The following is a 25,451-nucleotide window of genomic DNA, read 5'->3' on the forward strand; positions in this document are numbered from 1 at the left end:
CGAATCGACTTAAAGCCAGATCATCACATTGGCCGCTCTTCTCTCTGAGACGGTTACATTTATCATTTTCAAAGCTGTGTCGCGTGCTGCGGTATGCGGAGACACTAAAAGCTCCGTATTAGAACACAGATGAAACTTCTAGTAGATGTAATAGAAAGTAAGAAGTAGTACAATTCAAGTTTTATGTATCGATTATTCACTTTTTAGCCGGTTTTGGTGGCTTGGACATGACCTAGGACCTCAAGATTTTGCATGAAAGGAGGACTAGCAGCGGCGTTGCACGGGAGAATGTGAAAAGTGTTCATATGTAGTAAAAACCTGAGAAATCCGTCCGTTTTCGCCTTTTGTTATCGAATCGACTTAAAGCCAGATCGTCACATTGGCCGTTCTTCTCTCGGAAACGGTTACATTTATCGTCTGCAAAGCTATGTCGCGTGCTGCGCTATGCGGAGACACTAAAAGCACCATAGTAGAACACAGAAGAAGCTGCTAAGTTGAAGTAATAGCCAGTAAGAAGTAGTACAATTCAAGTTTTAGTTGTCGATTATTCACTTTTTAGCCGGCTTTGGTGGCTTGGACATCACCTAGGACGTTAAGATTTTGCATGAAAGGAGGACTGGCAGCCGAGTTGCACGGGAAAATGTGAAAAGTGTTCATATGTAGTAAAAACCTGAGAATTCCGTGCGTTTTCGTCATTTGTTATCGAATCGACTTAAAGCCAGATCGTCACATTGGCCGCTCTTCTCTCTGAAACTGTTACACTTATCGTCTGCAAAGCTATGTCGCGTGCTGCGGTATGCGGAAACACTAAAAGCACCATAGTACAACAAGAAGAAGCTTCTAAGTAGAAGTAATAGCCAGTAAGAAGTAGTACAATTCAAGTTTTAACTATCGATTATTCACTTTTTAGCCGGCTTTCATGGCTTGGACATGACCTAGGACCTTAAGATTTTGCATGAAAGGAGGACTAGCAGCCGCGTTGCACGGGAGAGTGTGAAAAGTGTTCATATGTAGTACAAACCTGAGAAATCCGTCCGTTTTCGTCATTTGTTATCGAATCGACTTAAAGCCAGATCGTCACATTGGCTGCTTTTCTCTCTGAGAGGGTTACATTTATCATTTGCAAAGCTATGTCGCGTGCTGCGGTATGCGGAGACACTAAAATCACCATAGTAGAACACAGAAGAAGCTCCTAAGTTGAAGAAACAGCCAGTAAGAAGTAGTACAATTCAAGTTTTAGTTGTCGATTATTCACTTTTTAGCCGGCTTTGGTGGCTTGGACATGACCTAGGTCCTTAAGATTTTGCATGAAAGGAGGACTAGCAGCCGCGTTGCACGGGAGAATGTGAAAAGTGTTCATATGCAGTAAAAACCTGAGAAATCCGTCCGTTTTCGTCATTTGTTAACGAATCGACTTAAAGCCACATCGTCACATTGGCCGCTCGTCTCTCTGAAACGGTTACATTTATCGTCTGCAAAGCTATGTGCGTGCTGCGGTATGCGGAAACACTAAAAGCACCATAGTAGAACACAGAAGAAGCTTCTAAGTTGAAGTAATAACCAGTAGGCAGTAGTACAATTCAAGTTTTAGTTGTCGATTATTCACATTTTAGACGGCTTTGGTGGCTTGGACATGACCTTGGACCATAAGATTTTGCATGAAAGGAGGACTAGCAGCCGCGTTGCACGGGAGAATGTGAAATGTGTTCATATGTAGTAAAAACCTGAGAAATCCGTCCGTTTTCGTCATTTGTTATCGAACCGACTTAAAGCCAGATCGTCACATTGGCTGCTCTTCTCTCTGAAACGATTACATTTATGGTCTGCAAAGCTATGTCGCGTGCTGCGGTATGCGGAGACACAGAAATCACCATAGTAGAACACAGAAGAAGCTTCGAAGTTGAAGAAACAGCCAGTAAGAAGTAGTACAATTCAAGTTTTAGTTGTCGATTATTCACTTTACTGCCGGCTTTGGTGGCTTGGACGTGACCTAGGACCTTGAGATTTTGCATGAAAGGAGGACTTGCAGCCGCGTTGCATGGGAGAATGTGAAAAGTGTTCATATGTAGTAAAAACCTGAGAAATCCGTACGTTTTCGTCATTTGTTATCGAATCGACTTAAAGCCAGATCGTCACATTGGCCGCTCTTCTCTCTGAAACGGTTACACTTATCGTCTGCAAAGCTATGACGCGTGCTGCGGTATGCGGAAACACTAAAAGCACCATAGTAGAACACAGAAGAAGCTTCTAAGTTGAAGAAACAGCAAGTAAGATGTAGTACAATTCAAGTTTTAGTTGTCGATTATTCACTTTATAGCCGGCATTGGTGGCTTGGACGTGACCTAGGACCTTGAGATTTTGCATGAAAGGAGGACTTGCAGCCGCGTTGCATGGGAGAATGTGAAAAGTGTTCATATGTAGTAAAAACCTGAGAAATCCGTCCGTTTTCGTCATTTGTTATCGAATCGACTTAAAGACAGATCGTCACATTGGCCGCTTTTCTCTCTGAGACGGTTACATTTATCGTCTGCAAACCTATGTCGCGTGCTGCGGTATGCGGAGACACTAAAAGCACCATAGTAGAACACAGAAGAAGCTTCTAAGCTGAAATAATAGCCAGTAGGAGGTAGTACAATTCAAGTTTTAGTTGTCGATTATTCTCTTTTTAGCCGACTTTGGGGGCTTGGACATCACCTAGGACGTTAAGATTTTGCATGAAAGGAGGACTGGCAGCGGCGTTGCACGGGAGAATGTGAAAAGTGTTCATATATAGTAAAAACCTGAGAAATCCGTCCGTTTTCGTCATTTGTTATCGAATCGACTTAAAGCCAGATCGTCAAATTGGCTGCTTTTCTCTCTGAGACGGTTACATTTAGCGCCTGCAAATCTATGTCGCGTGCAGAGGTATGCGGAAACACTAAAAGCGCCATAGTAGAACACAGAAGAAGCTTCTAAGTTGAAGCAATAGCCAGTAAGAAGTAGAATAATTCAAGTTTTAGTTGTCGATTATTCAGTTTTTGGCCGGCTTTGTTGGCTTGGACATGACCTAGGACCTTAAAATTTTGCATGAAAGGAGGACTAGCAGCCGCGTTGCACAGGAGAATGTGAAATGTGTTCATATGTAGTAAAAACCTGAGAAATCCGTCCGTTTTCGACTTTTGTTATCGAAGCGACTTAAAGTCAGATCGTCCTATTGGCCGTTCTTCTTACTGAAACGGTTACATTTATCGTCTGCAAAGCTATGTCGCGTGCTGCGGTATGCCGAAACACTAAATGCACCATAGTAGAACACAGAAGAAGCTTCTAAGTTGAAGTAATAACCAGTAGGAAGTAGTACAATTCAAGTTTTAGTTGTCGATTATTCACTTTTTAGCCGGCTTTGGTGGCTTGGACATGACCTAGGACCATAAGATTTTGCATGAAAGGAGGACTAGCAGCCGCGTTGCATGGGAGAATGTGAAATGTGTTCATATGTAGTAAAAACCTGAGAAATCCGTCCGTTTTCGTCATTTGTTATCGAATCGACTTAAAGCCACATCGTCACATTGGCCGCTCTTCTCTCTGAAACGGTTACACTTATCGTCTGCAAAGCTATGTCGCGTGCTGCGGTATGCGGAAACACTAAAAGCACCATAGTACAACAAGAAGAAGCTTCTAAGTTGAAGTAATAGCCAGTAAGAAGTAGTACAATTCAAGTTTTAACTATCGATTATTCACTTTTTAGCCGGCTTTGATGGCTTGAACATGACCTAGGACCTTAAGATTTTGCATAAAAGGAGGACTAGCAGCCGCGTTGCACGGGAGAATGTGAAAAGTGTTCATATGTAGTAAAAACCTGAGAAATCCGTCCGTTTTCGTCATTTGTTATCGAATCGACTTAAAGCCAGATCGTCACATTGGCTGCTTTTCTCTCTGAGACGGTTACATTTAGCGCCTGCAAATCTATGTCGCGTGCAGAGGTATGCGGAAACACTAAAAGCGCCATAGTAGAACACAGAAGAAGCTTCTAAGTTGAAGCAATAGCCAGTAAGAAGTAGAATAATTCAAGTTTTAGTTGTCGATTATTCAGTTTTTGGCCGGCTTTGTTGGCTTGGACATGACCTAGGACCTTAAAATTTTGCATGAAAGGAGGACTAGCAGCCGCGTTGCACAGGAGAATGTGAAATGTGTTCATATGTAGTAAAAACCTGAGAAATCCGTCCGTTTTCGACTTTTGTTATCGAAGCGACTTAAAGCCCGATCGTCCTATTGGCCGCTCTTCTCTCTGAAACGGTTACACTTATCGTCTGCAAAGCTATGTCGCGTGCTGCGGTATGCGGAAACACTAAAAGCACCATAGTACAACAAGAAGAAGCTTCTAAGTTGAAGTAATAGCCAGTAAGAAGTAGTATAATTCAAGTTTTAACTATCGATTATTCACTTTTTAGCCGGCTTTGATGGCTTGGACATGACCTAGGACCTTAAGATTTTGCATAAAAGGAGGACTAGCAGCCGCGTTGCACGGGAGAATGTGAAAAGTGTTCATATGCAGTAAAAACCTGAGAAATCCGTCCGTTTTCGTCATTTGTTAACGAATCGACTTAAAGCCACATCGTCACATTGGCCGTTTTTCTCTCTCAGACGGTTACATTTATCGTCTGCAAAGCTATGTGCGTGCTGCGGTATGCGGACACACTAAAAGAGCCATAGTAGAACACAGAAGAAGCTTCTAAGTTGAAGAAACAGCAAGTAAGAAGTAGTACAATTCAAGTTTTAGTTGTCGATTATTCACTTTATAGCCGGCATTGGTGGCTTGGACATGACCTAGGACCTTAAGATTTTGCATGAAAGGAGGACTTGCAGCCGAGTTGCACGGGAGAATGTGAAAAGTGTTCACATATCGTAAAAACCTTAGAAATCCGTCCGTATTCGTCATTTGTTATCGAATCGACTTAAAGACAGATCGTCACATTGGCCGCTTTTCTCTCTGAGACGGTTACATTTATCGTCTGCAAACCTATGTCGCGTGCTGCGGTATGCGGAGACACTAAAAGAACCATAGTAGAACACAGAAGAAGCTTCTAAGCTGAAGTAATAGAAAGTAGGAAGTAGTACAATTCAGGTTTTAGTTGTCGATTATTCTCTTTTTAGCCGACTTTGGGGGCTTAGACATCACCTAGGACGTTAAGATTTTGCATGAAAGGTGGACTGGCAGCGGCGTTGCACGGGAGAATGTGAAAAGTGTTCATATGTAGTAAAAACCTGAGAAATCCGTCCGTTTTCGTCATTTGTTATCAAATCGACTTAAAGCCAGATCGTCACATTGGCCGCTCTTCTCTCTGAAACGGTTACATTTATCGTCTGCAAAGCTATGTGCGTGCTGCGGTTTGCGGAAACACTAAAAGCACCATAGTAGAACACAGAAGAAGCTTCTAAGCTGAAGTAAGAGCCAGTAGGAAGTAGTACAATTCAAGTTTTAGATGTGGATTATTCACTTTTTAGCCGGCTTTGGTGGCTTGGACATGACCTAGGACCGTAAGATTTTGCATGAAAGGAGGACTAGCAGCCGCGTTGCACGTGAGAATGTGAAAAGTGTTCATATGTAGTAAAAACCTGAGAAATCCGTCCGTTTTCGTCATTTGTTATCGATTCGACTTAAAGCCAGATCGTCACATTGACCGCTCTACTCTCAGAAACGGTTACATTTATCGTCTGCAAAGCTATGTCGCGGGCTGCAGTATGCGGAAACACTAAAAGCACCATAGTAGAACACAGAAGAAGCTTCTAAGTTGAAGCAGTAGCTAGTAAGAAGTAGTACAATTCAAGTTTTAGTTGTCGATTATTCACTTTTTAGCCGACTTTGGAGGCTTGGACATCACCTAGGACGTTATGATTTTGCATGAAAGGAGGACTGGCAGCCGCGTTGCATTGTAGAATGTGAAAAGTGTTCATATGTAGTAAAAACCTGAGAAATCCGACCGTTTTCGTCTTTTGTTATCGAAGCGACTTAAAGCCAGATCGTCACATTGGCCGTTCTTCTTACTGAAACGGTTACATTTATCGTCTGCAAAGCTATGTCGCGTGCTGCGGTATGCCGAAACACTAAATGCACCATAGTAGAACACAGAAGAAGCTTCTAAGTTGAAGTAATAACCAGTAGGAAGTAGTACAATTCAAGTTTTAGTTGTCGATTATTCACTTTTTAGCCGGCTTTGGTGGCTTGGACATGACCTAGGACCATAAGATTTTGCATGAAAGGAGGACTAGCAGCCGCGTTGCACGGGAAAATGTGAAAAGTGTTCATATATAGTACAAACCTGAGAAATCCGTCCGTTTTCGTCATTTGTTATCGAATCGACTTAAAGCCAGATCGTCACATTGGCTGCTTTTCTCTCTGAGAGGGTTACATTTATCGTCTGCAAAGCTATGTCGCGTGCTGCGGTATGCGGAGACACTAAAAGCACCGTAGTAGAACACAGAAGAAGCTTCTCAGTTGAAGAAACAGCCAGTAAGAAGTAGTACAATTCAAGTTTTAGTTGTCGATTATTCACTTTTTAGCCGGCTTTGGTGGCTTGGACATGACCTAGGTCCTTAAGATTTTGCATGAAAGGAGGACTAGCAGCCGCGTTGCACGGGAGAATGTGAAAAGTGTTCATATGCAGTAAAAACCTGAGAAATCCGTCCGTTTTCGTCATTTGTTAACGAATCGACTTAAAGCCACATCGCCACATCGGCCGCTCTTCTCTCTGAAACGGTTACATTTATCGTCTGCAAACCTATGTCGCGTGCTGCGGTATGCGGAGACACTAAAAGCACCATAGTAGAACACAGAATAAGCTTCTAAGCTGAAGTAATAGCCAGTAGGAAGTAGTACAATTCAAGTTTTAGTTGTCGATTATTCTCTTTTTAGCCAACTTTGGGGGCTTGGACATCACCTAGGACGTTAAGATTTTGCATGAAAGGAGGACTGGCAGCGGCGTTGCACGGGAGAATGTGAAAAGTGTTCATATGTAGTAAAAACCTGAGAAATCCGTCCGTTTTCGTCATTTGTTATCGAATCGACTTAAAGCCAGATCGTCACATTGGCTGCTTTTCTCTCTGAGACGGTTACATTTAGCGCCTGCAAATCTATGTCGCGTGCAGAGGTATGCGGAAACACTAAAAGCGCCATAGTAGAACACAGAAGAAGCTTCTAAGTTGAAGCAATAGCCAGTAAGAAGTAGAACAATTCAAGTTTTAGTTGTCGATTATTCAGTTTTTGGCCGGCTTTGTTGGCTTGGACATGACCTAGGACCTTAAAATTTTGCATGAAAGGAGGACTAGCAGCCGCGTTGCACAGGAGAATGTGAAATGTGTTCATATGTAGTAAAAACCTGAGAAATCCGTCCGTTTTCGTCTTCTGTTATCGATGCGACTTAAAGCCAGATCGTCACATTGGCCGTTCTTCTTACTGAAACGGTTACATTTATCGTCTGCAAAGCTATGTCGCGTGCTGCGAAATGCCGAAACACTAAATGCACCATAGTAGAACACAGAAGAAGCTTCTAAGTTGAAGTAATAACCAGTAGGAAGTAGTACAATTCAAGTTTTAGTTGTCGATTATTCACTTTTTAGCCGGCTTTGGTGGCTTGGACATGACCTAGGACCATAAGATTTTGCATGAAAGGAGGACTAGCAGCCGCGTTGCATGGGAGAAAGTGAAATGTGTTCATATGTAGTAAAAACCTGAGAAATCCGTATGTTTTCGTCATTTGTTATCGAATCGACTTAAAGCCAGATCGTCACATTGGCCGCTCTTCTCTCTGAAACGGTTACACTTATCGTCTGCAAAGCTATGTCGCGTGCTGCGGTATGCGGAAACACTAAAAGCACAATAGTACAACAAGAAGAAGCTTCTAAGTAGAAGTAATAGCCAGTAAGAAGTAGTACAATTCAAGTTTTAACTATCGATTATTCACTTTTTAGCCGGCTTTCATGGCTTGGACATGACCTAGGACCTTAAGATTTTGCATGAAAGGAGGACTAGCAGCCGCGTTGCACGGGAGAATGTGAAAAGTGTTCATATGTAGTACAAACCTGAGAAATCCGTCCGTTTTCGTCATTTGTTATCGAATCGACTTAAAGCCAGATCGTCACATTGGCTGCTTTTCTCTCTGAGAGGGTTACATTTATCATTTGCAAAGCTATGTCGCGTGCTGCGGTATGCGGAGACACTAAAATCACCATAGTAGAACACAGAAGAAGCTCCTAAGCTGAAGAAACAGCCAGTAAGAAGTAGTACAATTCAAGTTTTAGTTGTCGATTATTCACTTTTTAGCCGGCTTTGGTGGCTTGGACATGACCTAGGTCCTTAAGATTTTGCATGAAAGGAGGACTAGCAGCCGCGTTGCACGGGAGAATGTGAAAAGTGTTCATATGCAGTAAAAACCTGAGAAATCCGTCCGTTTTCGTCATTTGTTAACGAATCGACTTAAAGCCACATCGTCACATTGGCCGCTCGTCTCTCTGAAACGGTTACATTTATCGTCTGCAAAGCTATGTGCGTGCTGCGGTATGCGGACACACTAAAAGAGCCATAGTAGAACACAGAAGAAGCTTCTAAGTTGAAGAAACAGCAAGTATGAAGTAGTACAATTCAAGTTTTAGTTGTCGATTATTCACTTTATAGCCGGCATTGGTGGCTTGGACATGACCTAGGACCTTAAGATTTTGCATGAAAGGAGGACTGGCAGCGGCGTTGCACGGGAGAATGTGAAAAGTGTTCATATGTAGTAAAAACCTGAGAAATCCGTCCGTTTTAGTCATTTGTTATCGAATCGACTTAAAGCCAGATCGTTACATTGGTCGCTTTTCTCTCTGAGACGGTTACATTTATCGCCTGCAAATCTATGTCGCGTGCAGAGGTATGCGGAGACACTAAAAGCACCATAGTAGAACACAGAAGAAGCTTCTAAGTTGAAGCAATAGCCAGTAAGAAGTAGTACAATTCAAGTTTTAACTATCGATTATTCACTTTTTAGCCGGCTTTGATGGCTTGGACATGACCTAGGACCTTAAGATTTTGCATGAAAGGAGGACTAGCAGCCGCGTTGCACGGGAGAATGTGAAAAGTGTTCATATGTAGTAAAAACCTGAGAAATCCGTCCGTTTTCGTCATTTGTTAACGAATCGACTTAAAGCCACATCGTCACATTGGCCGCTCTTCTCTCTGAAACGGTTACATTTATCGTCTGCAAAGCTATGTGCGTGCTGCGGTATGCGGAAACACTAAAAGCACCATAGTAGAACACAGAAGAAGCTTCTAAGCTGAAGTAATAGCCAGTAGGAAGTAGTACAATTCAAGTTTTAGTTGTCGATTATTCAGTTTTTGGCCGGCTTTGGTTGCTTGGACATGATCTAGGACCTTAAAATTTTGCATGAAAGGAGGACTAGCAGCCGCGTTGCACGGAGAATGTGAAATGTGTTCATATGTAGTAAAAACCTGAGAAATCCGTACGTTTTCGTCATTTGTTATCGAATCGACTTAAAGCCAGATCGTCACATTGGCCGCTCTTCTCTCTGAAACGGTTACACTTATCGTCTGCAAAGCTATGTCGCGTGCTGCGGTATGCGGAAACACTAAAAGCACCATAGTACAACAAGAAGAAGCCTCTAAGTTGAAGTAATAGCCAGTAAGAAGTAGTACAATTCAAGTTTTAGTTGTCGATTATTCACTTTTTAGCCGGCTTTGGTGGCTTGGATATCACCTAGGACCTTAAGATTTTGCATGAAAGGAGGACTTGCAGCCGCGTTGCACGGGAGAATGTGAAAAGTGTTCATATGTAGTAAAAACCTGAGAAATTCGTCCGTTTTCGTCATTTGTTAACGAATCGACTTAAAGCCACATCGACACATTGGCCGCTCTTCTCTCTGAAACGGTTACATTTATCGTCTGCAAAGCTATGTGCGTGCTGCGGTATGCGGAGACACTAAAAGCACCATAGTACAACAAGAAGAAGCTTCTAAGTTGAAGAAACAGCCAGTAAGAAGTTGTATAATTCAAGTTTTGGTTGTCGATTATTCACTTTATTGTCGGCTTTGGTGGCTTGGAGATGACCTAGGAACTTAAGATATTGCATGAAAGGAGGACTAGCAGCGGCGTTGCACGGGAAAATGTGAAAAGTGTTCATATGTAGTAAAAACCTGAGAAATCCGTCCGTTTTCGTCTTTTGTTATCGAATCCACTTAAAGCCAGATCGTCACATTGGCCGTTGTTCTTTCTGAAACGGTTTCATTTATCGTCTGCAAAGCTATGTCGCGTGCTGCGGTATGCCGAAACACTAAATGCACCATAGTAGAACACAGAAGAAGCTTCTAAGCTGAAGTAATAGCCAGTAGGAAGTAGTACAATTCAAGTTTTAGTTGTGGATTATTCACTTTTTAGCCGGCTTTGGTGGCTTGGACATGACCTAGGACCATAAGATTTTGCATGAAAGGAGGACTAGCAGCCGCGTTGCACGTGAGAATGTGAAAAGTGTTCATATGTAGTAAAAACCTGAGAAATCCGTCCGTTTTGGTCATTTGTTATCGATTCGACTTAAAGCCAGATCGTCACATTGACCGCTCTACTCTCAGAAACGGTTACATTTATCGTCTGCAAAGCTATGTCGCGGGCTGCAGTATGCGGAAACACTAAAAGCACCATAGTAGAACACAGAAGAAGCTTCTAAGTAGTACAATTCAAGTTTTAGTTGTCGATTATTCACTTTTTAGCCGACTTTGGGGGCTTGGACATCACCTAGGACGTTATGATTTTGCATGAAAGGAGGACTGGCAGCCGCGTTGCACGGGAGAATGTGAAAAGTGTTCATATGCAGTAAAAACCTGAGAAATCCGTCCGTTTTCGTCATTTGTTATCGAATCGACTTAAAGCCAGATCGTCACATTGGCCGCTTTTCTCTCGGAGACGGTTACATTTATCGTCTGCAAAGCTATGTCGCGTGCTGCGGTATGCGGAGACACTAAAAGCACCATAGTAGAACACAGAAGAAGCTTCTAAGTGGAAGCAATAGCCAGTAAGAAGTAGAACAATTCAAGTTTTAGTTGTCGATTATTCACTCTTTAGCCGGCTTTGGTGGCTTGGACATGACCTAGGACCTTAAGATTTTGCAGGAAAGGAGGACTAGCAGCCGCGTTGCACGGGAGAATGTGAAAAGTGTTCATATGTAGTAAAGCCTGACAATTCCGTCCGTTTTCGTCATTTGTTATCGAATCGACTTAAAGCCAGATCGTCACATTGGCCGCTTTTCTCTCTGAGACGGTTACATTTATCGTCTGCAAAGCTATGTCGCGTGCTGCGGTATGCGGAGACACTAAAAGCACCATAGTAGAACACAGAAGAAGCTTCTAAGTTGAAGCAATAGCCAGTAAGAAGTAGAACAATTCAAGTTTTAGTTGTCGATTATTCAGTTTTTGGCCGGCTTTGGTTGCTTGGACATGATCTAGGACCTTAAAATTTTGCATGAAAGGAGGACTAGCAGCCGCGTTGCACGGGAGAATGTGAAATGTGTTCATATGTAGTAAAAACCTGAGAAATCCGTACGTTTTCGTCATTTGTTATCGAATCGACTTAAAGCCAGATTGTCACATTGGCCGCTCTTCTCTCTGAAACGGTTACACTTATCGTCTGCAAAGCTATGTCGCGTGCTGCGGTATGCTTAAACACTAAAAGCACCATAGTACAACAAGAAGAAGCTTCTAAGTTGAAGTAATAGCCAGAAAGGAGTAGTACAATTCAAGTTTTAACTATCGATTATTCACTTTTTAGCCGGCTTTGATGGCTTGGACATGACCTAAGACCTTAAGATATTGCATGAAAGGAGGACTAGCAGCCGCGTTGCACGGGAGAATGTGAAAAGTGTTCATATGTAATACAAACCTGAGAAATCCGTCCGTTTTCGTCATTTGTTATCGCATCGACTTAAAGCCAGATCGACACATTGGCTGCTTTTCTCTCTGAGAGGGTTACATTTATCGTCTGCAAAGCTATGTCGGGTGCTGCGGTATGCGGAGACACTAAAAGCACCATAGTAGAACACAGAAGAAGCTTCTAATTTGAAGTAATAGCCAGTAAGAAGTAGTACAATTCAAGTTTTAGTTGACGATTATTCACTTTTTAGCCGGTATTGGTGGCTTGGACATGACCTAGGACCATAAGATTTTGCATGAAAGGAGGACTAGCAGCCGCGTTGCACGGGAGAATGTGAAATGTGTTCATATGTAGTAAAAACCTGAGAAATCCGTACGTCTTCGTCATTTGTTATCGAATCGACTTAAAGCCAGATCGTCACATTGGCCGCTCTTCTCTCTGAAACAGTTACACTTATCGTCTGCAAAGCTATGTCGCGTGCTGCGGTATGCGGAAACACTAAAAACACCATAGTACAACAAGAAGAAGCTTCTAAGTTGAAGTAATAGCCAGTAAGAAGTAGTACAATTCAAGTTTTAGTTGTCGATTATTTACTTTTTAGCCGGCTTTGATGGCTTGGACATGACCTAGGACCATAAGATTTTGCATGAAAGGAGGACTAGCAGCCGCGTTGCACGGGAGAATGTGAAAAGTGTTCATATGCAGTAAAAACCTGAGAAATCCGTCCGTTTTCGTCATTTGTTTACGAATCGTCTTAAACCCAGATCGTCACATTGGCCAATCTTCTCTCTGAAACGGTTACATTTATCATCTGCAAAGCTATGTCGCGTGCTGCGGTATGCGGAAACACTAAAAGCACCATAGTAGAACACCTAAGAAGCTTCTAAGTTGAAGCAATAGCCAGTAAGAAGTAGAACAATTCAAGTTTTAGTTGTCGATTATTCAGTTTTTGGCCGGATTTGGTGGCTTGGACATGACCTAAGACCTTAAGATTTTGCATGAAAGGAGGACTTGCAGCCGCGTTGCACGGGAGAATGTGAAACGTGATCATATCTAGTAAAAACCTGAGAAATCCGTACGTTTTCGTCATTTGTTATCAAATCGACTTAAAGCCAGATCGTAGCATTGGCCGCTCTTCTCTCTGAAACGGTTACACTTATCGTCTGCAAAGCTATGTCGCGTGCTGCGGTATGCGGAAACACTAAAAGCACCATAGTACAACAAGAAGAAGCTTCTAAGTTGAAGTAATAGCCAGTAAGAAGTAGTACAATTGAAGATTTAACTATCGATTATTCACTTTTTAGCCGGCTTTGATGTCTTGGACATGACCTAGGACCTTAAGATTTTGCATGAAAGGAGGACTTGCAGCCGCGTTGCACGGGAGAATGTGAAAAGTGTTCATATGTAGTAAAAACCTGAGAAATCCGTCCGTTTTCGTCATTTGTTATCGAATCGACTTAAAGCCACATCGTCACATTGGCCGCTCTTCTCTCTGAAACGGTTACATTTATCGTCTGCAAAGCTATGTGCGTGCTGCGGTATGCGGAAACACTAAAAGCACCATAGTAGAACACAGAAGAAGCTTCTAAGTTGAAGTAACAGCAAGTAAGAAGTAGTACAATTCAAGTTTTAGTTGTCGATTATTCACATTATAGACGGCATTGGTGGCTTGGACATGACCTAGGACCTTAAGATTTTGCATGAAAGGAGGACTTGCAGCCGCGTTGCACGGGAGAATGTGAAAAGTGTTCATATGTAGTAAAAACCTGAGAAATCCGTCAATTTTCGTCATTTGTTATCGAATCGACTTAAAGACAGATCGTCACATTGGCCGCTTTTCTCTCTGAGACGGTTACATTTATCGTCTGCAAACCTATGTCGCGCGCTGCGGTATGCGGAGACACTAAAAGCACCATAGTAGAACACAGAAGAAGCTTCTAAGTTGAAGTAATAGCCAGTAAGAAGTAGTACAATTCAAGTTTTAGTTATCGATTATTCACTTTTTAGCCGGCTTTGGTGGCTTGGACATGACCTACGACCTTCAGATTTTGCATGAAAGGAGGACTAGCAGCCGCGTTGCACGGGAGAATGTGAAAAGTGTTCATATGCAGTAAAAACCAGAGAAATCAGTCCGTTTTCGTCATTTGTTAACGAATCGACTTAAAGCCAGATCGTCACATTGGCCGCTCTTCTCTCTGAAACGGTTACATTTATCGTCTGCAAAGCAATGTCGCGTGCTGCGGTATGCGGAAACACTAAAAAGCACCATAGTAGAACACATAAGAAGCTTCTAAGTTGAAGCAATAGCCAGTAAGAAGTAGAACAATTCAAGTTTTAGTTGTCGATTATTCAGTTTTTGGCCGGCTTTGGTGGCTTGGACATGTCCTAGGACCTTAAGATTTTGCATGAAAGGAGGACTAGCAGCCGCGTTGCACGGGAGAATGTGAAATGTGTTCATATCTAGTAAAATCCTGAGAAATCCGTACGTTTTCGTCATTTGTTATCGAATCGACTTAAAGCCAGACCGTCACATTGGCCGCTCTTCTCTCTGAAACGGTTACACTTATCGTCTGCAAAGCTATGTCGCGTGCTGCGGTATGCGGAAACACTAAAAGCACCATAGTACAACAAGAAGAAGCTTCTAAGTTGAAGAAACAGCCAGTAAGAAGTAGTACAATTCAAGTTTTAGTTGTCGATTATTCACTTTATAGCCGGCTTTGGTGGCTTGGACATGACCTAGGACCTTAAGATTTTGCATGAAAGGAGGACTTGCAGCCGCGTTGCACGGGAGAATGTGAAAAGTGTTCATATGTAGTAAAAACCTGAGAAATCCGTCCGTTTTCGTCATTTGTTATCGAATCGACTTAAAGACAGATCGTCACATTGGCCGTTCTTCTCTCTTAAACGGTTACATTTATCGTTTACAAAGCTATGTCGCGTGCTGCGGTATGCGGAGACACTAAAAGCACCATAGTAGAACACAGGAGAAGCTTCTATGTTGAAGTAATAGCCAGTAAGAAGTAGTACAATTCAAGTTTTAGTTATCGATTATTCACTTTTTAGCCGTCTTTGGTGGCTTGGACGTGACCTAGGACCTTAAGATTTTGCATGAAAGGAGGACTTGCAGCCGCGTTGCACGGGAGAATGTGAAAAGTGTTCATATGTAGTAAAAACCTGGGAAATCCGTCCGTTTTCGAAATTTGTTATCGAATCGACTTAAAGCCAGATCGTCACATTGGCCGCTTTTCTCTCTGAGACGGTTACATTTATCGTCTGCAAAGCTATGTCGCGTGCTGCGGTATGCGGAGACACTAAAAGCACCATAGTAGAACACAAAAGAAGCTTCTAAGTTGAAGTAATAGCCAGTAAGAAGTAGTACAATTACAGTTTTAGTTATCGATTATTCACTTTTTAGCCAGCTTTGGTGGCTTGGACATGACCTAGGACCTTAAGATTTTGCATGAAAGGAGGTCTAGCAGCCGCGTTGCATGGGAGAATGTGAAAAGTGTTCATATAAAGTAAAAACCTGAGAAATCCGTCCGTTTTCGTCATTTGTTATCGAATCGACTTAAAGCCAGATCGTCACATTGGCCGCTTTTCTCTCTGAGACGGTTACATTTATCGTCTGCAAAGTTATGTCGCGTGCTGCGGTGTGCGGAGACACTAAAAGCACCACAGTAGAACACCGAAGAAGTTTCTATGTTGAAGTAATAGCCAGTAAGAAGTAGTACAATTCAAGTTTTAGTTGTCGATTATTCACTTTTTAGCCGGCTTTGGTGGCTTGGACATGACCTAGGACCTTAAGATTTTACAAGAAAGGAGGACTAGCAGCCGCGTTGCATGGGAGAATGTGAAAAGTGTTCATATGTAGTAAAAACCTGAGAAATCAGTCCGTTTTCGTCATTTGTTATCAAATCGACTTAAAGGCAGATCGTCACATTGGCCGCTCTTCTCTCTAAAACGGTTACATTTATCGTCTGCAAAGCTATGTCGCGTGCTGCAGTATGCGGAAACACTAAAAGCACCATAGTAGAACACAGAAGAAGCTTCTAAGTTGAAGTAATAGCCAGTAAGAAGTAGTACAGTTCAAGTTTTAGTTGTCGATTATTCACTTTTTAGCCGTCTTTGGTGGCTTGGACATGACCTAGGACCTTAAGATATTGCATGAAAGGAGGACTAGCAGCCGCGTTGCATGGGAGAATGTGAAATGTGTTCATATGTAGTAAAAACCTGAGAAATCCGTCCGTTTTCGTCTTTTGTTATCGAAGCGACTTAAAGCCAGATCGTCACATTGGCCGTTCTTCTTACTGAAACGGTTACATTTATCGTCTGCAAAGCTATGTCGCGTGCTGCGGTATGCCGAAACACTAAATGCACCATAGTAGAACACAGAAGAAGCTTCTAAGTTGAAGTAATAACCAGTAGGAAGTAGTACAATTCAAGTTTTAGTTGTCGATTATTCACTTTTTAGCTGGCTTTGGTGGCTTGTACATGACCTAGGACCATAAGATTTTGCATGAAAGGGGACTAGCAGTCGCGTTGCACGGGAGAATGTGAAAAGTGTTCATATGCAGTAAAAACCTGAGAAATCCGTCCGTTTTCGTCATTTGTTAACGAATCGACTTAAAGCCACAGCGACACATTGGCCGCTCTTCTCTCTGAAACGGTTACATTTATCGTCTGCAAAGCTATGTGCGTGCTGCGGTATGCGGAAACACTAAAAGCACCATAGTAGAACACAGAAGAAGCTTCTAAGTTGAAGAAACAGCCAGTAAGAAGTAGTACAATTCAAGTTTTAGTTGTCGATTATTCACTTTATAGCCGGCTTTGGTGGCTTGGACATGACCTATGACCTTAAGATTTTGCATGAAAGGAGGATGAAGCAAAGCAAGCGCTGTATCATGTATAAGATACAGAGGCGAGCGAGTGCACGGGACTTACCCTAGTTCACTGCTAGTAGCGTCACGTCATCGTAACGCGCCTGCATATAGTATTGCACCAAATTTAACATAAAAGTAAAAATTAAGATTTGTGTGTAAAACTTTGTTAAAGTATAGTTCTATGTAATAATGTTTCAGGTAACAAATCTTAATGTTATAAAATTAGTAGTTTACGTAAAATTCACGTTTTGAAAGAAAATAGGAGGCGCTAAATAATGACGCTAGGAAGCCAAAATTTGGTGAGAAGGTGCAGTAAGAAGTCATTAATGAGTGGTGCTGGTTTCCAAAACCATAAAACTAAAATTGACTCCAGAATCCGCGTTTTTCGGAAAAATCAGAGGCGCGAAATAATAGAGCTACAATATTGAAAATTGGTAGGATGCTTCAGTTCACCCTAATAATAATAATGGAAATACCACAATCAGTTACCTCTTCTAGTTTTTTAGTAATTTAGTAAAAACTACTTTTGTGAGTAAAATGTACATAAGCATTATAGATTAAGTACTTTAAATTTTAATGATAAAACAAATTCTTTAATACCAATGATCAGATAGGACAATTAACAAAGCTACACCAAGTTTTAGTCTTGTAACATAATTAACAGCTGATACAAGTCTTGATAAAGCTATGGTTCAGAGGTAACAATCTACCGTTAGTTCCATTGTAAAAATTCTAGAGAGTAAAGTTTTAATTTTAGCGGGCTGAGATTTTCTACGTGCTTCTGTACTGCTCAGATGTATGTATACAAAAATTGAGAAGTTTGTAAAGCTATTATTAAATGTGATATTTAAGATTATGTGCCTGAGATAGCGATCATTTTGAGGCTGCAGGCATCTGCATAGGAACGGAAAGAACAGATGCTCTCTTGGCGGTACGCGCCGGAGCTATATAAAAAGAGCGGCAGAGGCAGTAGTAAGCTCACTCCGCATTAGACCAACGCCTAGTCCACGCGAGCTTAACGTCCGATCGCGCCTCGCCTCGGGTGACGTCATAGCGGGCTGTGACATGCGCGTACTTAGCAATGTAAAACGGACATTGAAAATCGCGAGGACTGTACACCGTCCTGGATCGTTTAGACTTCGGTAACAAACTGTTATTGTGCCGTCCGTGTGAAGTATAATTCCGCGTGGCAAGTGGTGACTAACTCCACTTTTAAGGCGAGCATTAATCCTTTTTTTTAACATTATTGCGAACTATTAATAGAGCACCGTTAGTTAGAGTAATGAACTACTCGGGAGGAACTTGCTGTAGAAGTCGCCTCTGAACTATTAAACGATTGGCTGAATTAACAATATTTAATGTCTTTAGCATTTTCAGAAGTTTCGAGTAATTTGTGTTAGCCTTTAAGATAATAAAATCTTGTTTGGAACTTTAAATTTTATTGAAGCAGCCCTAATCCCGTGAAGAACTAAGGATATTTTTCGTTTAGCTGGGCTGTACAGGAATGTGGCCGTGCAGACTGGGAACTAAGGTCAGTAAGTTTCCCTTCGCTTTCTGACTGGCCACCAAATTAGTTGCCAGGCTCGCGTGATTTAAGGTGGCAATGTTCAACTTTCATTCAACATTAGACTTCTTCGCCGTGGCACATATGTTGCATCGGCAATAGTCTGTTACGTGAAATGAACATTCAAACAACTCATTCGACGACTTCTTCGCCGCCCCACAAGGACTTGCAGCCGCGTTGCACGGGAGAATGTGAAAAGTGTTCATATGTAGTAAAAACCTGAGAAATCCGTCCGTTTTCGTCATTTGTTATCGAATCGACTTAAAGCCAGATCGTCACATTGGCCGCTTTTCTCTCTGAGACGGTTACATTTATCGTCTGCAAAGCTATGTCGCGTGCTGCGGTATGCGGAGACACTAAAAGCACCATAGTAGAACACAGAAGAAGCTTCTAAGTTGAAGTAATAGCCAGTAAGAAGTAGTACAATTCAAGTTTTAGTTGTCGATTATTCACTTTTTAGCCGGCTTTGGTGGCTTTGACATGAGGTGGAACCTTATGATTTTGCATGAAAGGAGGACTAGCAGCTGCGTTGCACGCGAGAATGTGAAAAGTGTTAATATGTAGTAAAAACCTGAGAAATCCGTCCGCATTCGTCATTTGTTATGGAATCCACTTAAAGCCAGACCGTCACATTGGCCGCTCTTCTCTCTCAAACGGTTACATTTATCGTCTGCAAAGCTATGTCGCGTGCTGCGGTATGCGGAGACACTAAAAGCACCACAGTAAAACACAGAAGAAGCTTCTATGTTGAAGTAATAGCCAGTAAGAAGTAGTACAATTCAAGTTTTAGTTGTCGATTATTCACTATTTAGCCGGCTTTGGTGGCTTGGACATGACCTAGGACCTTACGATTTAACATGAAAGGAGGACTAGCAGCAGCGTTGCATGGGAGAATGTGAAAAGTATTCATATGTAGTAAAAACCTGAGAAATCCGTCCGTTTTCGTCATTTGTTATCGAATCGACTTAAAGCCAGATCGTCACATTGGCCGCTTTTCTCTCTGAGACGGTTACATTTATCGTCTGCAAAGCTATGTCGCGTGCTGCGGTATGCGGAGACACTAAAAGCACCATAGTAGAACACAGAAGAAGCTTCTAAGTTGAAGTAATAGCCAGTAAGAAGTAGTACAATTCAAGTTTTAGTTGTCGATTATTCACATTTTAGCCGGCTTTGGTGGCTTGGACATGACCTAGGACCTTAAGATTTTGCATGAAAGGAGGACTAGCATCCGCGTTGCACGGGAAAATGTGAAAAGTGTTCATATGTAGCAAATACCTGAGAAATCCGTCCGTTTTCGTCATTTGTTATCGAATCGACTTAAAGCCAGATCGTCACATTGGCCGCTTTTCTCTCTGAGAAGGTTACATTTATTGTCTGCAAAGCTATGTCGCGTGCTGCGGTATGCGGAGACACTAAAAGCACCATAGTAGAACACAGAAGAAGCTTCTAAGTTGAAGTAATAGGCAGTAAGAAGTAGTACAATTCAAGTTTTAGTTGTCGATTATTCACTTTTTGGCCGGCTTTGGTGACTTGGACAAGACCTAGGACGTTAAGATTTTGCATGAAAGGAGTTCTTGCAGCCGCGTTGCACGGGAGAATGTGAAAAGCGTTCATATGTAGTAAAAACCTGAGAAATCCGTCCGTTTTCGTCTTTTGTTATCGAATCGACTTAAAGCCAGATCGTCACATTGGCCGCTTTTCTCTCTGAGAATGTAACATTTATTGTCTGCAAAGCTATGTCGCGTGCTGCAGTATGCGGAAACACTAAAAGCACCATAGTAGAACACAGAAGAAGCTTCTAAGTTGAAGTAATAGCCAGTAAGAGGTAGTATAATTCAAGTTTTAGTTGTCGATTATTCACTTTTTAGCCGGCTTCGGTGGCTTGGACATCACCTAGGACCTTAAGATTTTGCATGAAAGGAGGACTTGCAGCCGCGTTGCACGGGAGAATGTGAAATGTGTTCATATGTAGTAAAAACCTGAGAAATCCGTACGTTTTCGTCATTTGTTATCGAATCGACTTAAAGCAAGATCGTCACATTGGCCGCTCTTCTCTCTGAAACGGTTACACTTATCGTCTGCAAAGCTATGTCGCGTGCTGCGGTATGCGGAAACACTAAAAGCACCATAGTAGAACAAGAAGAAGCTTCTAAGATGAAGTAATAGCCAGTAAGAAGTAGTACAATTGAAGTTTTAGTTGTCGATTATTCACTTTTTAGCCGGCTTCGGTGGCTTGGACATCACCTAGGACCTTAAGATTTTGCATGAAAGTAGGACTTGCAGCCACGTTGCACTGGAGAATGTGAAAAGTGTTCATATGTAGTAAAAACCTTAGAAATCCGTCCGTTTTCGTCATTTGTTATCGAATCGACTTAAAGACAGATCGTCGCATTGGCCGTTCTTCTCTCTTAAACGGTTACATTTATCGTTTACAAAGCTATGTCGCGTGCTGCGGTATTCGGAGACACTAAAAGCACCATAGTAGAACACTGAAGAAGCTTCTATGTTGAAGTAATAGCCAGTAAGAAGTAGTACAATTCAAGTTTTAGTTATCGATTATTCACTTTTTAGCCGGCTTTGGTGGCTTGGACATGACCTAGGACCTTAAGATTTTGCATGAAAGGAGGTCTAGCAGCCGCGTTGCATGGGAGAATGTGAAAAGTGTTCATATGTAGTAAAAACCTGAGAAATCCGTCCGTTTTCGTCTTTTGTTATCGAAGCGACTTAAAGCCAGATCGTCACATTGGCCGTTCTTCTTACTGAAACGGTTACATTTATCGTCTGCAAAGCTATGTCGCGTGCTGCGGTATGCCGAAACACTAAATGCACCATAGTAGAACACAGAAGAAGTTGAAGTAATAACCAGTAGGAAGTAGTACAATTCAAGTTTCAGTTGTCGATTATTCACTTTTTAGCCGGCTTTGGTGGCTTGGACATGACCTAGGACCATAAGATTTAGCATGAAAGGAGGACTAGCAGCCGCGTTGCACGGGAGAATGTGAAATGTGTTCATATGTAGTAAAAACCTGAGAAATCCGTCCGTTTTCGTCATTTGTTATCGAATCGACTTAAAGGCAGATCATCACATAGGCCGCTCTTCTCTCTGAAACGGTTACATTTATCGTCTGCAAAGCTATGTCGCGTGCTGCGGTATGCGGAGACACTAAAAGCACCATAGTAGAACACAGAAGAAGCTGCTAAGTTAAAGTATTAGCCAGTAAGAAATAGTACAATTCAAGTTTTAGTTGTCGATTATTCACTTTATAGCCGGCTTTGGTGGCTTGGACATCACCTAGGACGTTAAGATTTTGCATGAAAGGAGGACTGGCAGACGAGTTGCACGATAGAATGTGAACAGTGTTCATATGTAGTAAAAACCTGAGAAATCCGTCCGTTTTCGTCTTTTGTTATCGAAGCGACTTAAAGCCAGATCGTCACATTGGCCGTTCTTCTTACTGAAACGGTTACATTTATCGTCTGCAAAGCTATGTCGCGTGCTGCGGTATGCCGAAACACTAAATGCACCATAGGAGAACACAGAAGAAGCTTCTAAGTTGAAGTAATAACCAGTAGGACGTAGTACAATTCAAGTTTTAGTTGTCGATTATTCACTTTTTAGCCGGCTTTGGTGGCTTGGACATGACCTAGGACCTTACGATTTGGCATGAAAGGAGGACCAGCAGCCGCGTTGCATGGGAGAATGTAAAAGTGTTCATATGTAGTAAAAACCTGAGAAATCCGTCCGTTTTCGTAATTTGTTATCGAAGCGACTTAAAGCCAGATCGTCACATTGGCCGCTTTTCTCTCTGACACGGTTACATTTATCGTCTGCAAAGCTATGTCGCGTGCTGCGGTATGCCGAAACACTAAATGCACCATAGTAGAACACAGAAGAAGCTTCTAAGTTGAAGTAATAACCAGTAGGAAGTAGTACAATTCAAGTTCTAGTTGTCGATTATTCTCTTTTTAGCCGGCTTTGGTGGCTTGGACATGACCTAGGACCAAAAGATTTTGCATGAAAGGAGGACTAGCAGCCGCGTTTCACGGGAGAATGTGAAAAGTGCCATATGTAGTACAAAGCTGAGAAATCCGTCCGTTTTCGTCATTTGTTATCGAATCGACTTAAAGCCAGATCGTCACACTGGCTGCTTTTCTCTCTGAGAGGGTTACATTTATCGTCTGGAAAGCTATGTCGCGTGCTGCGTTATGCGGAGACACTAAAAGCACCATAGTAGAACACAGAAGAAGCTTCTAAGTTGAAGTAATAGCCAATAAGAAGTAGTACAATTGAAGTTTTAGTTGTCGATTATTCACTTTTTAGCCGGCTTCGGTGGCTTGGACATCACCTAGGACCTTAACATTTTGCATGAAAGGAGGACTTGCAGCCACGTTGCACGGGAGAATGTGAAAAGTGTTCATATGTAGTAAAAACCTTAGAAATCCGTCCGTTTTCGTCATTTGTTATCGAATCGACTAAAAGACAGATCGTCGCATTGGCCGTTCTTCTCTCTTAAACGGTTACATTTATCGTTTACAAAGCTATGTCGCGTGCTGCGGTATGCGGAGACACTAAAAGCACCATAGTAGAACACTGAAGAAGCTTCTATGTTGAAGTAATAGCCAGTAAGAAGTAGTACAATTCAAGTTTTAGTTATCGATTATTCACTTTTTAGCCGGCTTTGGTGGCTTGGACATGACCTAGGACCTTAAGATTTTGCATGAAAGGAGGTCTAGCAGCTGCGTTGCATGGGAGAATGTGAAAAGTGTTCATATGTAGTAAAAACCTGAGAAATCCGTCCGTTTTCGTCTTTTGTTATCGAAGCGACTTAAAGCCAGATCGTCACATTGGCCGTTCTTCTTACTGAAACGGTTACATTTATCGTCTGCAAAGCTATGTCGCGTGCTGCGGTATGCCGAAACACTAAATGCACCATAGTAGAACACAGAAGAAGTTGAAGTAATAACCAGTAGGAAGTAGTACAATTCAAGTTTCAGTTGTCGATTATTCACTTTTTAGCCGGCTTTGGTGGCTTGGACATGACCTAGGACCATAAGATTTAGCATGAAAGGAGGACTAGCAGCCGCGTTGCACGGGAGAATGTGAAATGTGTTCATATGTAGTAAAAACCAGAGAAATCCGTCCGTTTTCGTCTTTTGTTATCGAAGCGACTTAAAGCCAGATCGTCACATTGGCCGTTCTTCTTACTGAAACGGTTACATTTATCGTCTGCAAAGCTATGTCGCGTGCTGCGGTATGCCGAAACACTAAATGCACCATAGGAGAACACAGAAGAAGCTTCTAAGTTGAAGTAATAACCAGTAGGACGTAGTACAATTCAAGTTTTAGTTGTCGATTATTCACTTTATAGCCGGGTTTGGTGGCATGGACTTGACCTAGGACCATAAGATTTTGCATGAAAGGAGGACTAGCAGCCGCGTTGCACGGGAGATTGTGAAAAGTGCCATATGTGGTACAAAGCTGAAAAATCCGTCCGTTTTCGTCATTTGTTATCGAATCGACTTAAAGCCAGATCGTCACATTGGCTGCTTTTCTCTCTGAGACGGTTGCATTTATCGTCTGCAAAGCTATGTCGCGTGCTGCGGTATGCAGAGACACTAAAAGCACCATAGTAGAACACAGAAGAAGCTTCTAAGTTGAAGTAATAGCCAGTAAGAAGTAGTACAATTCAAGTTTTAGTTGTCGATTATTCACTTTTTAGCCGGCTTTGGTGGCTTGGACATGACCTAGTACCTTAAGATTTTGCATGAAAGGAGGACTAGCAGCCGCGTTGCACGGGAGAATGTGAAAAATGTTCATATGCAGTAAAATCCTGAGAAATCCGTCCGTTTTCGTCATTTGTTAACGAATCGACTTAAAGCCACATCGTCACATTGGCTGCTTTTCTCTCTGAGACGGTTACATTTATCGTCTGCAAAGCTATGTCGCGTGCTGCGGTATGCGGAGACACTAAAAGCACCATAGTAGAACACAGAAGAAGCTTCTAAGTTGAAGTAATAGCCAGTAAGAAGTAGTACAATTCAAGTTTTAGTTGTCGATTATTCACTTTTTAGACGGCTTTGGTGGCTTGGACATGACATAGTACCTTAAGATTTTGCATGAAAGGAGGACTAGCAGCCGCGTTGCACGGGAGAATGTGAAAAGTGTTCATATGCAGTAAAATCCTGAGAAATCCGTCCGTTTTCGTCATTTCTTTACGAATCGACTTAAAGCCACATCGTCACATTTTCCGCTCTTCTCTCTGAAACGGTTACATTTATCGTCTGCAAAGCTATGTGCGTGCTGCGGTATGCGGAAACACTAAAAGCACCATAGTAGAACACAGAAGAAGCTTCTAAGTTGAAGAAACAGCCAGTAAGAAGTAGTACAATTCAAGTTTTAGTTGTCGATTATTCACTTTATAGCCGGCTTTGGTGGCTTGGACATGACCTAGGACCTTAAGATTTTGCATGAAAGGAGGACTAGCTGCCGCGTTGCACATGAGAATGTGAAAAGTGTTCATATGTAGTAAAAACCTGAGAAATCCGTCCGTTTTCGTCATTTGTTATCGAATCGACTTAAAGACAGATCGTCACATTGGCCGTTCTTCTCTCTTAAACGGTTACATTTATCGTTTACAAAGCTATGTCGCGTGCTGCGGTATGCGGAGACACTAAAAGCACCATAGTAGAACACAGAAGAAGCTTCTATGTTGAAGTAATAGCCAGTAAGAAGTAGTACAATTCAAGTTTTAGTTGTCGATTATTCACTTTTTAGCCGGCTTTGACGCCTTGGACATGACCTAGGACCTTACGATTTGGCATGAAAGGAGGACCAGCAGCCGCGTTGCATGGGAGAATGTAAAAGTGTTCATATGTAGTAAAAACCTGAGAAATCCGTCCGTTTTCGTAATTTGTTATCGAAGCGACTTAAAGCCAGATCGTCACATTGGCCGCTTTTCTCTCTGAGACGGTTACATTTATCGTCTGCAAAGCTATGTCGCGTGCTGCGGTATGCGGAGACACTCAAAGCACCATAGTAGAACACAAAATAAGCTTCTAAGTTGAAGTAATAGCCAGTAAGAAGTAGTACAATTCAAGTTTTAGTTATCGATTATTCACT

The sequence above is a fragment of the Schistocerca gregaria genome, chromosome 6, assembly GCF_023897955.1.
Source record: "Schistocerca gregaria isolate iqSchGreg1 chromosome 6, iqSchGreg1.2, whole genome shotgun sequence".
Classification (NCBI taxonomy): Eukaryota; Metazoa; Arthropoda; class Insecta; order Orthoptera; family Acrididae; genus Schistocerca; species Schistocerca gregaria.